This window comes from Apium graveolens, chromosome 5, assembly GCF_009905375.1.
Source record: "Apium graveolens cultivar Ventura chromosome 5, ASM990537v1, whole genome shotgun sequence".
Lineage (NCBI taxonomy): Eukaryota > Viridiplantae > Streptophyta > Magnoliopsida > Apiales > Apiaceae > Apium > Apium graveolens.
In genome coordinates, this window is record NC_133651.1 from 315697933 (window position 1) to 315713184 (window position 15252).

The window sequence follows — 15252 nt, forward strand, 5'->3', positions numbered from 1 at the left end:
TATACTTTGAAATAGTAACCATTTATAAATGTAAATTCTACTTTTAGTAAATATAAAAAATGTTTATGCCAAACTAATTGCACACATATGCGTAATGCAGACATCATTAATTATGGATTATAATATTAAATTATGTCCTCCTCCAAAAATTATCATAATCTATTAATCAAATAAATTATTTATTAAATAATTAGATATAGTTTTATGATTTTTATTCATAAATATTGTTCTAGTTTAACAAATGAGTAATTTATAATATGTAAAAAAACTATATTTTGTCATTCAAAAATTATGCTTAGTTTATCAAACAACCCGATACATTCAAGATTCAGATATTCATTCGTCCAGATATTTTACCCATTCAGAAAATTTCATTCAGATTTAACAAATGAGGCCTAATTTGTTTCGCTAATACTCAAGTTCTATATTTCCCTCTTTGTTTATGGAATTGAGCACCGTCAAACAGGAGAAAATATATAAATAAACACAGAAATAAAACATATATAATTTTATACTCTCATACCGATACATATTAGAGAACATATTAGATATATTTGCGACTCTCATCCTACTTATCATTAACAATATTATAAACAATTTTTATGTGGTGTGTTCATATGCTCATTCTAAATATAAAATTCTATAAGTTCAATTTATTTTGATTGGCTTATCCTTCTTTATAATTAATACTCTCTACATTCATAACAATCATACCAATTAAAATATATCAAAATTATAAACTTTATTATTTTGTACACATGACACACTAGATAAATCCTATTATAAATTCATTTTAAGTGACTTTTACTATTAACCCCTATCACCTTCCATGACGCTTAGATTTCCACGTGGTGTATGTTTGTTCACTCATATAACTGTATACATGAGGTGTACACTTTTGTGTTCGGGCTCCATCTCTTAGTGCGGCGGTGCCCTTTAACGAGCAGAAACGGCTCAGTTCATTCAACACTGACAAATAAATTAGAATTTAGACCTAAAATTCTAATGTATAAGTCAATTGAACATAATATTATTGTCGATTTGTTAATTCGTTAGAGCTAGTCTAATATAAAATTAAAATAATTATAATTATTATTATAATTTGATATAAAAAATATTTTTTGATGTTAAAATAAAATCTAAACTTCAATAATTGATACATTTTGAAATCAAATATTTTTTAATTTATCTAAATTTTGTCATTTTCTCTAAATTTTATTTAAAGTATAGAATATTTATTTGTAATAGTTTGATGATGTGGTTAAATGCATAAATGTACCATTAAAGGATACATATATGCATATTTACATCCTGAATATAGAACTAATTTGGGGTTGAAGTTTTTTATATTTGATTTTAATTTATAGAAATGGCACGACTAAAAACATTAGATTGGACTTGATCTTAAATAATGCATATATAATATGCATAATTTATCCCATTTTATTTGTCAAACCATACCTTTTTTAAGTACTAAAAAAACAAGATGAAGCACACATTTTGCAGCGGAGCACATGTTAAGCACTTACGGTCTGCAAGAAAACTAGAGCAGGATCTGCCAATTACGCATGCATGCCCACTATATATATGCACCTCTATCTCAGTATCTCTATATATATATTATATAAGCAATAATACATATGGAAGTTCCCAAAATTCACTAATATTTTGATAGGGATAAATAAATCCTGATAATGGGCTGCTGGACCCAATAAGAAGGTGTTTGATATTCAGACCAGAAAGGTTAAGCCTGATGGACCAGATCAGGTCTGGTCGAATAAAAAAGGCCCAAAATCCCTGATTATTAATTAATTTCGTAATTAATTAATAAGGGAAAAATCAGCTGTTGAGAAGAGTCCTGATAAGGATATAAATCCTTATAGATAAGCCTCAAGGGGACCTAAAAGGATAAGGAATCAGTTTCCTACTATCTAGGACTCCAAAGTCCATTCTAATTATGAGACTTGCCCACCAAGTCTCCTATACCAAGTCCAATTCAAGGACCACCAACATCTATATAAGGGGTCTCACCCCACAAATCAGAACTACGTTTTTTGGCTTGATTCTCTAACTCACAGAGATACGTAGGCATCTCGTAAAGGCAGAATTAAGCTACGAAACACGAGAGCAGCCATTAAAGGCCTTGAGCTCCCGAATCTTAGTAATAAATACAGCAAGTAATAACCTTAGCTTTTTATCCATAACATTTGGCGCCGTCTGTGGGACAAACGGAACAACAACCATGGCGAGAACACGGAGAACAACCAGCACTCTGGAGGAGGGAACACCATCAGGGACAACCCAGGTGATTTCATCAACCGTGGAGGTTCCTCCCCATTCAACTTATGCATCTACTCAGGGGGAAGCCCAGACAGGGACAACTCATCCTCAGCCACAAGGGACAACTCCCCCGACTATTCAAGGTACGAATCCTCAAGTTCAACAAATACATATACCTGTGAATTCTCGACCCGTCGGGTATGAATATTCAACTATTGTTACTACTAACCCCCCTTATGGGATGCCCCTTCACCCTGAGGTTGGAGGAAGTGGATATGCTGGGCGAAGCGAAGCACGAGGGCGGTCGCCCCCCTATATACGAGGTTTGGATCCTATCCCTGAGGATCGGGAATTTTCTGGTCCATACACTGAGAGAGACTCCGAATCTTCGGATGATGAAGTGGCCCCGAGAAGGAGGCGTCCTGGAAAAGAGCCAATGGTCGATGGAAGGCAACGCCCCCAAAGCACCCCAGGGGCGAATCCCCAAGAAGTGCAGGAAAAGATCAGGGCTCATGAGGCTGAAATCCAAAGGCTGAGGCGTGATTTGGAGGCTCACCAAGCCACCAGACCCCACATACCTCCTAGGGGGAGAAATCCTCCTCCTATCATAGACCTGGATGGTCCGGTAAGAAGAAGGGCTGCTGTCCCAAGAACTGATCCAAGCAATCTCCTTCCCCTTGGAGATCCTGATGATCCAACTCCACCCTTCACAGAAGAGATAATGAATGCCCATATCTCAAGGAAATTCAAGATGCCCACTATCAAAGCCTATGATGGCACGGGAGACCCCGCTAATCATGTTAGGACATTCTCTAATGCACTGCTGCTGCAACCCGTGAATGATGCTATAAAATGTCGGGCCTTCCCTCAAACCCTGTCGGGTATGGCTCAAAGATGGTACAGTCGCCTACCCCCAAATTCTATTGGATCATTCAGAGAATTAAGTCAGGCTTTTATTAAGCAATTCATCAGTGAAAGAGTCCATGAGAAAAGTTCAGCATCTCTTATGAGTCTTGTGCAGGGAGCTAAAGAATCCTTAAGAGATTACCTAAATCGTTTTACAAAGGAGGCTTTAAAAGTCCCAGACCTTGATGATAAGGTAGCCATGATAGCACTGCAACAAGGAACTAGGGATGAGTTTTTCAAGATGTCTTTGGCCAAACGACCCCCTGAGAGCATGTTGCAGCTCCAAGAGAGGGCAGGGAAGTATATCAAGGTTGAAGAAAGTATGAGGAAGACCGTAGTAAGTAATGAGCCCACTGGAGGCAAGAAACGAAAAACTGATTTGGAGTATATCGATAAGGATAAATATCCTAGAACTGAACAAAACCCTGATTCAACCCCCAAGAAGGGAGGACCTGGGCAAAAGTTCACTGAATACGCTAAGCTGAATGCTCCCAGAAGTCAGATTTTGATGGAGATTGAGAAAGACAGAGATATTCGCTGGTCTAAGCCCTTGAAGGCTGATCCTGCCAAGCTAGATAAGGGCAAGTATTGCAGGTTTCACAAAGATGTTGGCCATGACACCGATGAGTGTAGGCAGTTGAAAGATGAAATTGAGTTTTTGATTCGAAAAGGAAGATTGAACAAGTATACTGGAGATGGAGGAGACAGAAATAATAATGGAAGGAAGAACTTTGAAGATCGTAGGAGGGACCAAGATGATCAAGGGCGGAATCCCCAACCTAGAGGACCAGTTATAAACACCATTTATGGAGGGCCGAGACCTCGAGGGCCTGTGATAAACACGATATTTGGAGGTCCAACTGCTGCTGGATTGTCCAAAAATTCCAGAAAGGCATATACTAGAGAGGTTATGCATATTGTTGGAGAAGCCCCGAAGAGGGCCAGGACAGAAGTAACATTGGCTTTTGATGATTCCGACCTAGAGGGTGTGAAGTTTCCCCATGACGACCCGCTGGTCATAACGCCGATAATAGGAAATAGCCCGGTTAAGAGGGTCCTTGTGGATAATGGTGCTTCTGTGGATATCTTGCTCCACGACACCTTTCTAAGGATGGGGTATAACGACTCCCAGCTGACACCAACCGACATGCCGATATATGGATTTGCTGGAGTAGAATGTCCTGTGGAAGGGATAATTAAATTGCCAACCACCATAGGTACGGAGCCAAGGCAAGCAACGCAGATGCTGGATTTTGTGGTGGTAAAGGCTAGTTCAACTTATAATGCTATCATGGGGAGAACATGGATACATGCCTTCAAGGCAGTCCCCTCTTCCTACCATTCAGTCATGAAGTTTCCCACCCGAAACGGGATTGGAGAAGAGAGAGGAGATCAAAAAATGGCTAGAAGCTGTTATGTGGCCTCTTTGAGGGCAGATGGAGTCGGGGGGCAGGTTCTTCCTATTGAAGATATGGATGTTCGAGAAAATGATGAGAATAGAGGAAGGCCAGCAGAAGAATTGGTTTCGGTTCCTTTAGATCCCAAGAATCCTGAGAGGATGACTTTCATTGGAGCCACATTAGAGGAGCCCCTTAGAGGGAAGTTAGTGAAATTTTTGCAAGAAAATAGTGATGTGTTTGCATGGTCAGCAGCTGATATGCCAGGCATAGACCCGGAGTTAATTACTCACAAGTTAAACGTGGATCCAAGCCGGAAGACAGTGAAACAAAAGAAAAGAAATTTTGCCCCGGAAAGACAAGAGGCTATAAAGCAGGAAGTGGAAAAGCTCTTAGAGGCTGGTTTCATTGAGGAGATTCAATTTCCGGAGTGGTTAGCAAACCCTGTAATGGTGAAGAAGGCTAATGGAAAGTGGAAGATGTGTATAGACTTCACCGATCTGAATGATGCATGCCCCAAAGACTGTTTTCCGCTGCCTAGAATTGATACTTTGATTGATGCCACCGCTGGACATGAGATGCTGAGTTTCATGGATGGGTTTAGCGGATACAACCAGATCAAAATGCATAAGGATGACATTCCAAAGGTATCATTTATCACTGACTTTGGTGTTTATTGTTATCTTGTTATGGCGTTTGGTCTCAAGAATGCAGGAGCCACCTATCAAAGGTTGGTGAATAAAATTTTTAAGGATCTTATTGGGAAGACTATGGAAGTCTATGTTGATGACATGCTAGTCAAGAGTCTAGTAAAGACTGATCATATAACCCATTTGAGGGAAGTTTTTGAGGTCCTGAGGTACCACAAGATGATGTTGAATCCCACGAAGTGTGCTTTCGGAGTAGGATCTGGAAAATTCTTGGGATTGATGGTCTCAAAGAGGGGAATTGAGGCTAACCCTGATAAAATAAAGGCAATCCTGGACATGGAACCCCCAAAAACTGTCAAGGATGTTCAGAAACTCACAGGAAGGGTTGCTGCGCTAGGACGATTCATCTCCAAGTCAGGAGACAAGTGCTTGTCATTCTTCAAGTCATTAAAGAACATTAAAGACTTTGTATGGAGTGAGAAAAATCAGAAGGCATTTGAAGAGTTAAAGAAGTATATGGGCCAGGCCCCGTTGTTGGCCAAGCCAGTTCTGGGTGAAATTTTATTCTTGTACTTGGCTGTTTCAGAAAGCGCCTTGAGCGCGGTGTTGGTTAAGGAGGAACTGAAAGTCCAGAAACCCGTATACTATGTCAGCAAAATTTTGCATGGTGCTGAGTTGAATTATTCAGTCATTGAGAAATTCGCTTTAGCCTTGGTAATGGCTTCAAGAAAGCTGCGTCCTTATTTTCAAGCTCACCAAATTGAAGTGCTAACAAATCAGCCACTGAGAAATATCATTCACAGTCCCAAGGCGAGTGGGAGACTGATTAAGTGGGCAATAGAGTTGGGAGAGTTCGATCTCAAGTATAAGCCACGTATGGCCATAAAAGCCCAGGCACTAGCTGACTTCGTGGTGGAATGTACCATACCCAACCAAGAAGTCGGGGGGCAGGAAGATACCATACCTCAAGACAAGGGAGTCGACAATGGGGGCAAGGAGAAAGAATATTGGGTTCTCTATTTTGATGGAGCATCAAAAACAAATTCCAGTGGAGCAGGGTTGGTTTTGCAAAGCCCTGATGGATTCTTAATTGAGTATGCCATGAAGCTAGACTTCCCAACCACAAACAATGAGGCAGAGTATGAAGCCCTGATTGCTGGCCTTGGTCTAGCTGGGACACTTAGAGTCAAAAACTTAAAGGTCCGTGGAGACTCGAAGTTGATCATATCCCAGGTAAAGGGAGAATTTGAAGCAAGGGATGATACGATGGCTAAGTATGTTCGCCTAGTAAGGGCTGTGATGACCCAATTTAATGAATGTCATGTTGAACACATTCCAAGGGAAGAAAATGCTAAAGCAGATGCGCTATCAAAGTTTGCTTCATCTGAGATTGAAGAAAGTTCAGGAAGTGTGTACTTCCGTGTTTTGAAGACACGAAGCATAGATGTTAAGCTTGTGGCTCCCGTAGGCTTGGGGACGTCATGGATTGATCCCATCAAGGCTCACATTCAGACCGGTTGGTTGCCAAGCGATGCAATTGAGGCACGGAAGTTAACTGTTCGAGCACTAAGGTACTCTTTGATAGATGGGATTCTATATAAAAGATCTTTCGTGGTTCCTTACTTGAGGTGTCTCAGGCCCGATGAGGCACGCTTAGCTCTTGAGGAAGTGCATGGAGGTATTTGTGGGCAACACTTGGGGGGCAGGGCCTTGGCTCATAAGATAACTCGTTTAGGCTTCTATTGGCCAGAAATGATGGCTGATGCCAAAGAATATGTAAAGAAGTGTGATCGTTGTCAGAAGCATGCACCAGTCGCCAGACAACCCCCCGAGATGCTGACCTCTATCAACTCACCTATTCCCTTTGCTATGTGGGGGATGGATATTCTAGGGCCTTTTCCTATGGCCACAGCACAAAGGAAGTTTCTGATTGTAGCCATTGATTATTTCACCAAGTGGATCGAAGCCAAACCTTTGGCCAAAATCACAACTAAGCAGGTTGCACAATTCCTGTGGGAAAACATTATGTGCCGATATGGAATTCCCCGTATCCTCGTCACTGACAATGGAACACAATTCAACAACGAGGAATTCAAGAAGTATTGCGAAGAAAATGAAATTGAGTTACGGTTCACCTCTGTGGCTCACCCGCAAGCCAATGGGCAAGCGGAGGTAGCAAATCGGATAATCCTGGATGGACTAAAGAAGAGGATCGAAAAGTCAAGAAATAATTGGGTGGATGAAATACTTCCCATATTGTGGGCCTATAGGACTACCTGTAGAGTCACGACAAATGCAACTCCTTTCATGTTGGCATATGGGGCGGAAGCAGTAGTTCCCGTGGAGATATCACATTCTTCTCCAAGGATTCAGGCTTTTGATGAAAAAGAAAATGAGGAAGGGCAGAAGTTAGCCCTGGATTTAATCGATGAAGTGCGAGATAAAGCACACGCAAAGATAGTAGAATATCAGAAAAAGGCTTCATTCTACTACAACCTAAGGGTTAAAGAGAGGTTTTTCAAACAAGGTGACCTAGTCTTGAGAAAAATAGAGGCTTCTGGTGTCGGACAGAAAGGAAAGCTTGCCCCAAATTGGGAAGGGCCGTATAGAGTCAAGAGCGTTCAGGGAAGAGGAACCTACAAGCTGGAGACTATGGATGGTTTTGAAGTCCCGAGAACCTGGCACGCACAAAACCTGAAGGTTTACTACGTGTGAGATGGTCGAAGTACGATTCTCACTCGTCAGGATGGCGAGTAGGTTGAAAAGCACCTTGAAGCTTTGCTTGCTTAGGATTTATATGTTTTAGTTTTATTACGAAATTTATTAAGACTTGTGTAAGGGACGAATCCCAGACCATTTTATGAAATTCATAAGTTCTTCAAAGTATGTTTGTGGCCTAACAAATAAAAATCAAATGCATGGATGCAAGCATAAAAGGTGATAAATGAAATAGATCTGATAGATGTTACAAAAGTTTGATAAATAAAGTCTCGAAAAAGCCACGCAGGGCTGAAAAAGCTCTAAGGAGCTGAAGTACCCTCGGCATCCATATCATCGTCCTCTCCACTCTCGCTGGATGTCTCTGTCGTCTCGGAGGAGGATGAAGAGCTGTCGTCCTCAGCAGGTCTGGAAGAAGACTCGGGAGGAGGAAGGAGTGGATCCTGAGGAACATGGTCTGAGACAACTACTCGGGTACGAAACCTCTGTAGCAAAGCCTCGTCATCAGGGCAGATATAGTCCGCCGGGTTAATATCAGGACAAGCCTCGTTCACGGTCCCAAGGGCCGTGTCCCAACCAGTCCTAAAAAACTCGGGAAAGACTGAATCATCCCTAATCCTCATAGATTGGGCAAACTCCTCCGAGTCCAGATAGTTGTCTATAGCTTTATCCTTCTCCGCCCGAAGTACCACCAGCTCGGCGTTAGACTCTCCGAGTTCTTCCTCCTTGCGCTTGAGCTTCTTCTCCAGGGTAGCATACTTCTTCTGTTGCCTCATGAGGGCATTATCGGCCTTATCAGAAGCCCGCTTCCATGATTCGACTTGCCTCACGGCGCCTTGAAAATAGGCGTTAGACTGAAACAAAGCAACCAACGAAGTATAAGGCAAGAAAATGCTACAAGAATGAAAGATAAATTTAAAAGAGAGAAGGCATACCGAAGCCAGAGATTGGGCTCCCATGAGCTTAATCCTCTCAAGGTCAGGGGTGGCCACCACATCAGTAAAGTCCTTTGGAGTCACGCTATGGTAGGACCAATCCCAAGCATGTTTCGTGGAACCAACCACGGTGTCCCCTCGGCGGAATCCCCAGAGAGGCTGGAAGGCTCCTGTGGCAGCAGCAGTAGGGGCAGCAGCAGTAATAGGAGCACTATGGCCCCCAGCTCCTTCAGTTGAAGCCTCCCCTATAGGCTCTTTCTGCTTCTTCAAAAAGATAGGCTCCGTGGCCTTTCCCCGGGTGTCTAGGCCTGCGAGCCGAGCTTTCTTCATCCTAGCTGTTTCCTCAACCAAAGGAACATTGTCCTCGTTAATCTCCTTAGCAGCTGAAACAAAGCAAAGGACAAAATAAGTGAAGTTAATAATGCATGAAATGAAGTAAAATTGAGAAGGGAAGAAAAATACCCTGTTGAGAAACAGAGGATAGTCCCACATGAATCAGGGAAAACTCCTCTAAGAGAGTCCAGCTGGTGGTCGTGCCATCGTCCTGAGTAAGCCCATTATAAATAATAGTTTCTTCGGGAGTTAAGTGAATGGATTTGAGGCTACCATCACTGACCTTCCCAAAGGAAGATCGAAAAAGTGTGCCCCAGTCACCATTCTCCCAACGTAACCCGACGAAACTATTCCTCCAATTTTGATTATTATCAGGAATAGAGGCACTGTTAAAGATATGTTTGCTTTTGGGCCTTTGCTTGACATAGACCCAGCCGCAGATACTGGAAGAACTATTGTAACACTGAAAGACTTTCCTAAAAACAGCTACAGAAAGAGGAAAGCCCTCCCTAAGACAGCAGACCATAAAACATAGAATGTTCCTCCAGGCGTTTGGAGGAAGCTGACACGGGTTGATTTGTAAATCAGCCAAAAGATGAGGAATAAAGGGGTGAAAAGGAAACCTAAGCCCAGCATTAAGGGCATCTGTGTAAATGAAAAGAGTATCGGGTCTCCAGTGGCAAGTACGATCACCACCAGAGACTGGAACTAATCTAAGAGGAGGAAGGACGTTATAACGAGCATTTAGTTTATTGAAATCTATGTTGTGCCAAGTATTACAATGATTAAAAGAGTCGAGATGTGCAGTGGAGGGATATTCACCCCCCCTAGTGTTAATCATATCAATTAAAGACATATATGAAGAGCGGATCTCGATATCCTTACCTCGTTTTGAAGCCGAGGCTATCTTTGCCGCCCTCTCGGAATTCTTGTCAGCCATTAGTAAGCTAGAAAAAGCCTGAATGAGAGGTTGGAAAACTAAAGGAGGGGATTTGAGGAAGGAAAGGTTAGAAAGTTGGAGGAAGGATGAGGAGAAGTTGTAGAATGAGTAGATAGGTGAAATGAGAGGTGTGGAGAAATCAAACTCTCACCCCACCTTTATATAGCCAAGGAAGGGGGATAATGGGCCTTAAAAAGCCCATTTGGGCCCAAAACTTAGAAGGTTCTGGAATTATCCAGGAAGTTCCTGGAAAATTCAAGAGAATTCTAGCAAAAATCAGAAGAAAACTTGAGTTTTTGAAGAATCTGGAAGAATCCAGAAAAACCCTAGAAGGATTTGGAATTTGGGCTTAGAAAATAAAAGCCCATCTCAGAAAAGGGCCTAATTTTAGAAAAAATCAAGCCCGGTTAAGGGCCCAAGTGTTTAAAAAGCCCTGTTTGAGGCCCAAATGATGTTTAAGAAAAAAGAGTGGAAAGGGAGCCCAGTTAAAACAATGGGCCAATTGCAAAAACCTAGTTGGATCAAGAAAAATGGGCCCAAGGTTTTTCTATTGAAGCCCAGAAAAAAGGGTAGGCCAAATAAGAAAATAGGCCCAGTTAAAATGGGCCCAAGTCTTAGCCCAGAATTAAGAGCTTAAATCCAAGTATATACAAAAAAATATATGTATATATTCTTGACCCTTTCGAATAGAAAACACAGAGAAATCCTGGTCGAATGGTCTGAGGTCGAATTTCCCTCGACCAGGGCTGACAAAAGAAGCTAATTCGGTCAAGAAATTAATTATGACCAAAAATCTTGGTCGAAAATGATTGTTTTTTGACCGAAATGCCAGAATAATGTTCGACCTTGTTCCTTGATCCTTTCGACCAGGGAACAAGATAAAATCTTGGTCGAAATGATCCAGCTCGAAATAGCTTCGACCAAGGCAAGAGATGATGGTTAATTCGGTCAAAAAATGAAGATCCTGACCGAAAATCTTAACCGAAGTTGAAAAAAAAAAAATTTCCTGGTCGAAATATTTTAAAAAAAAAAAAAAAGGGGGAGAAATCCTGGCCGAAATTCGACCAGGATTCTTGCTCGAATGGAATCTCCTCGAAAATCCTTCGACCAAGGCACAGCAGGGGCTAATTCGACCAGGATCCTGGTCGAATGGATTCCTGGTCGAAAATTGTAAAAAAAAAAAAAAAAAAAAAAGAAAGAGAGAGAAAAAAGGAAGAAAAAGGGAAGAAAAAATCCTGGAAAATTACAAAAAAATAAGGAAATTCCTTAAATAGTTTCTGAAAAATGTTAATATTTTCAGAAATAAGGAATAAATCCAGGATAAATCCCAGAAATTAAGGATAAATCCCAGAAATTAAGGATAAATCCCAGAAATTAAGGATAAATCCCAGAAATTAAGGGAAAAATCCAGAAATTAAGGATAAATCCCATAAATTAAGGGAAAAATCCAGAAATTAAGGGAAAAATCCAGAAATTAAGGAAAAATCCCAGGAAAATAAGGAAAAATCCCAGAAAAATTAGGGAAAATTCCAGAAATTAGGGGAAAATCCCGGAAATAAGGGAAAAATTCCTGGAAATCAAAATAATTCCTAAAAGGAAAAATTCGTTGTAAACGTGTAGGTCGCTCCACACTTTACGCAAGAACGAAACCCTGTAAGGGAATGAATAGACTTAACTTCTGCGAAACATAATCAATGTTTCCCAAAAGTTGGGGGGCAAATGATAGGGATAAATAAATCCTGATAATGGGCTGCTGGACCCAATAAGAAGGTGTTTGATATTCAGACCAGAAAAGTTAAGCCTGATGGACCAGATCAGGTCTGGTCGAATAAAAAAGGCCCAAAAGCCCTGATTATTAATTAATTTCGTAATTAATTAATAAGGGAAAAATCAGTTGTTGAGAAGAGTCCTGATAAGGATATAAATCCTTATAGATAAGCCTCAAGGGGACCTAAAAGGATAAGGAATCAGTTTCCTACTATCTAGGACTCCAAAGTCCATTCTAATTATGAGACTTGCCCACCAAGTCTCCTATACCAAGTCCAATTCAAGGACCACCAACATCTATATAAGGGGTCTCACCCCATAAATCAGAACTACGTTTTTTGGCTTGATTCTCTAACTCACAGAGATACGTAGGCATCTCGTAAAGGCAGAATTAAGCTACGAAACACGAGAGCAGCCATTAAAGGCCTTGAGCTCCCGAATCTTAGTAATAAATACAGCAAGTAATAACCTTAACTTTTTATCCATAACATATTTATTATTCTTAGGCATTTCCTGACAGACTTAATTAATTAACAAGAAGTTAAAAAAAAACTAGTTATACTCAAGGTTCTAAGAATAACCGATTAATTCCCTCATTAGTCCTTATAAGGAGTGTTCCGCCGATTCGATTTTAGTATCTGATTAATCACTGCATATTTTTTTTGAACTAATATATTATGCTTAAATATGGATAGCTTCCCTTTATCTTTATTCTTTTGCTTTCTTTAAATTTGGTTTGCAAAAGCACCGGGTTTCTGTTGGTGGTTCAATGGTATATATTTCAGATTTTCAGGTCATTTCATCATGCAGGAAATGGATGGATGCTAAAGTCAATGTTGTAATGACATCTACAGCAACAGCATATAATTCTCAAGAATCATAATGCTAGTAATTTGTAGACTTGTCACGTCTTTAGTTTGGATTATAGCTTAATCTCCTTTGATAATAAGTGATCTGAGAGTCCCAAATTTCAGTAGAATAATGTGTGTGAATGTATTTTTTTAGTTTTTTATAATTATTTACAGGAAAAAATGATTTTCCGGGGACTAATACAATTGTGCAGTTTCAAATTGCTTAAATTTTGCTGTACGGGGGGTGCTGATAAGTAATCAGTAGTAGTGGTAGGAGCGTGAAGTGCCTAATCAAAGCATTTAAATCATAAGTACTGGTGAACAAGTCCAAATCATAAATTGGAGATGTCACTTGTCAGATCTATGTTAATGTACTACTACTACTACTTTTAACATATTTAACCTAACTTGTAATTATACTTTTTCAATAGGTTCAAAGAAATAATTGTTCATGAAACAAGAGGAGAACTATAGACCTTTAACATGCTAGCTGGAGCCGCGTTTTGAAGAATAACTTGAGGTAAATCATGAGCCAAGTCTCGAATTATTTAATTTTAAAAGTCCAGTCAGACCGTAAAAAGTACTCCCTCCGTACCGTTAATTTATCTACGTTTACTATTTGCACGTATTTCGATATTTTTATAAAATATAGTTTCGTAATATTTTTTTTTAATTTTATTTTTTGAATAAAAGTTTAAACATAAAATTTTTATATAGAAAAAAAAAATTTTTAAAAAAATAATTGAGTTATATTTTAAACGAATATTGAAAAACGTGCCAAAAAATAATGTACGTACAAAATTTAATGTAATACCTTAGAGTTGGATCAGCCGCTCGAGTACCATCATATCAGTTTGAAGAAGGGGAATGATGATGTAACAACGCATGCTGATGGAATCTATCATCGCATTCACCTGTAACTTAACTTAGCTAGAGTTCCTTTAGGGGCTCCGTCCCTTAAAGGTACATATGAACAAAAAATTCAGATTTTTGGTACACGAGTTTAAAATATTTCAAAAATGGTACAAATTCCCGGTTGACACCCGGAACAAGTGACGTTCTGCGGTTATTTAATTTTTTTTTTCTCAGGAATGACTTGTGTTTGTTTTATTTTGAACGGAATTAAATTAGATGAAGGGTAAATGGAAAATGTTTTCACTTAATTTTGTTTTTTGTTGGCTTATAATGTAAACCTATTTTATGTGTGTAATTTTTAATTTAAATAAAAAATTATAAAAATAAGATTTGTTTAGCTCCAAAAAGGATGTCGTGCAATGTGAGTATAAATTTTTTAGGTGAGGACATGTTTTGGCACAGGCGTATGTAAATAACCGTAGATTTTTTTGGTTCCAAATTTTTTTTGTTGTGTTGTAATGTAAATCTATATTTTGGGCAATTTTTTTTTATTAAAAACTAATATCACCAACACTTTTGTAGTTTCGAAAATGGTGTTTTGGGCGGCGAGTGCGTAATTGTCAAGCGAGGCATGTTTGTGCACGGGCAAATTTAAATTTTTCCTATACGTCTCCTCATCAACCAAGCCATAACTTTTTCGGTTATTTAAATATGTCCGTGCACAAATTTGCCCTCGCGTGACAATTACGCACTCGCCATTCAAGACACCATTTTCGAAGTTACAAAAGTGTTGGTCATATAAATTTTTAATTCAAAATTAAAATTTTCCTAAAATATAGGTTTACATTACAACCGAACTAAAAAATTTGGAACTCAAACAATCTACGGTTATTTACATACGCACGTGCCAAAACATGCCCCCACCTAAAAATTTTGCATTCACATTGCACGACATCTTTTTTGGAGTTAGAAAAATCTTATTTATAAGGTTTTTTATTTAAATTAAAAAATATACACATAAAATAGGTTTACATTACAACCCAGCAAAAAAAATTAACTACAAATATTTTCCATTTATTTAACACTAACACAAGTTTATTCGGGGAAAAAGAGAAAAAAAATGACCCCAGAACGCCACTTGTTCCGGGGTCAATGAAAGATTCCCACAAGTACGGCGTTCTGTATCATAAATATGATTTTAAACTGATATACCAAATAAATAACTTTTTTATTGAGACATACCAAAAAAGGAACGGAGCCCCTTTAAGGCCTATAAGTTTAATAATAATAATAATAATCAAAGAAAAAGTTATAACATTGGCAAAACAATGACACGAAGTTTGCAATTAATGTGGATGTTTATAATTTAGAAATGGTTGGTGAAAATCTCACCTGAACAACGAGGTTAATATATATATATATATATAAACACCGTAAAAAAACAAAGGAAACAAATGGAGAAGTGTGGGATGAGCTAATGGAGACTAGAAGTTTGCATTTTCCTGAAAAATAAATACTACTCCCTCTGTCCCATAATGATATTTCCGTTTTGAATTTTCGTACTGTTCATGATAAGTGATTGACTATTAATTTACTTATTATAATCTATAAGATCAAATA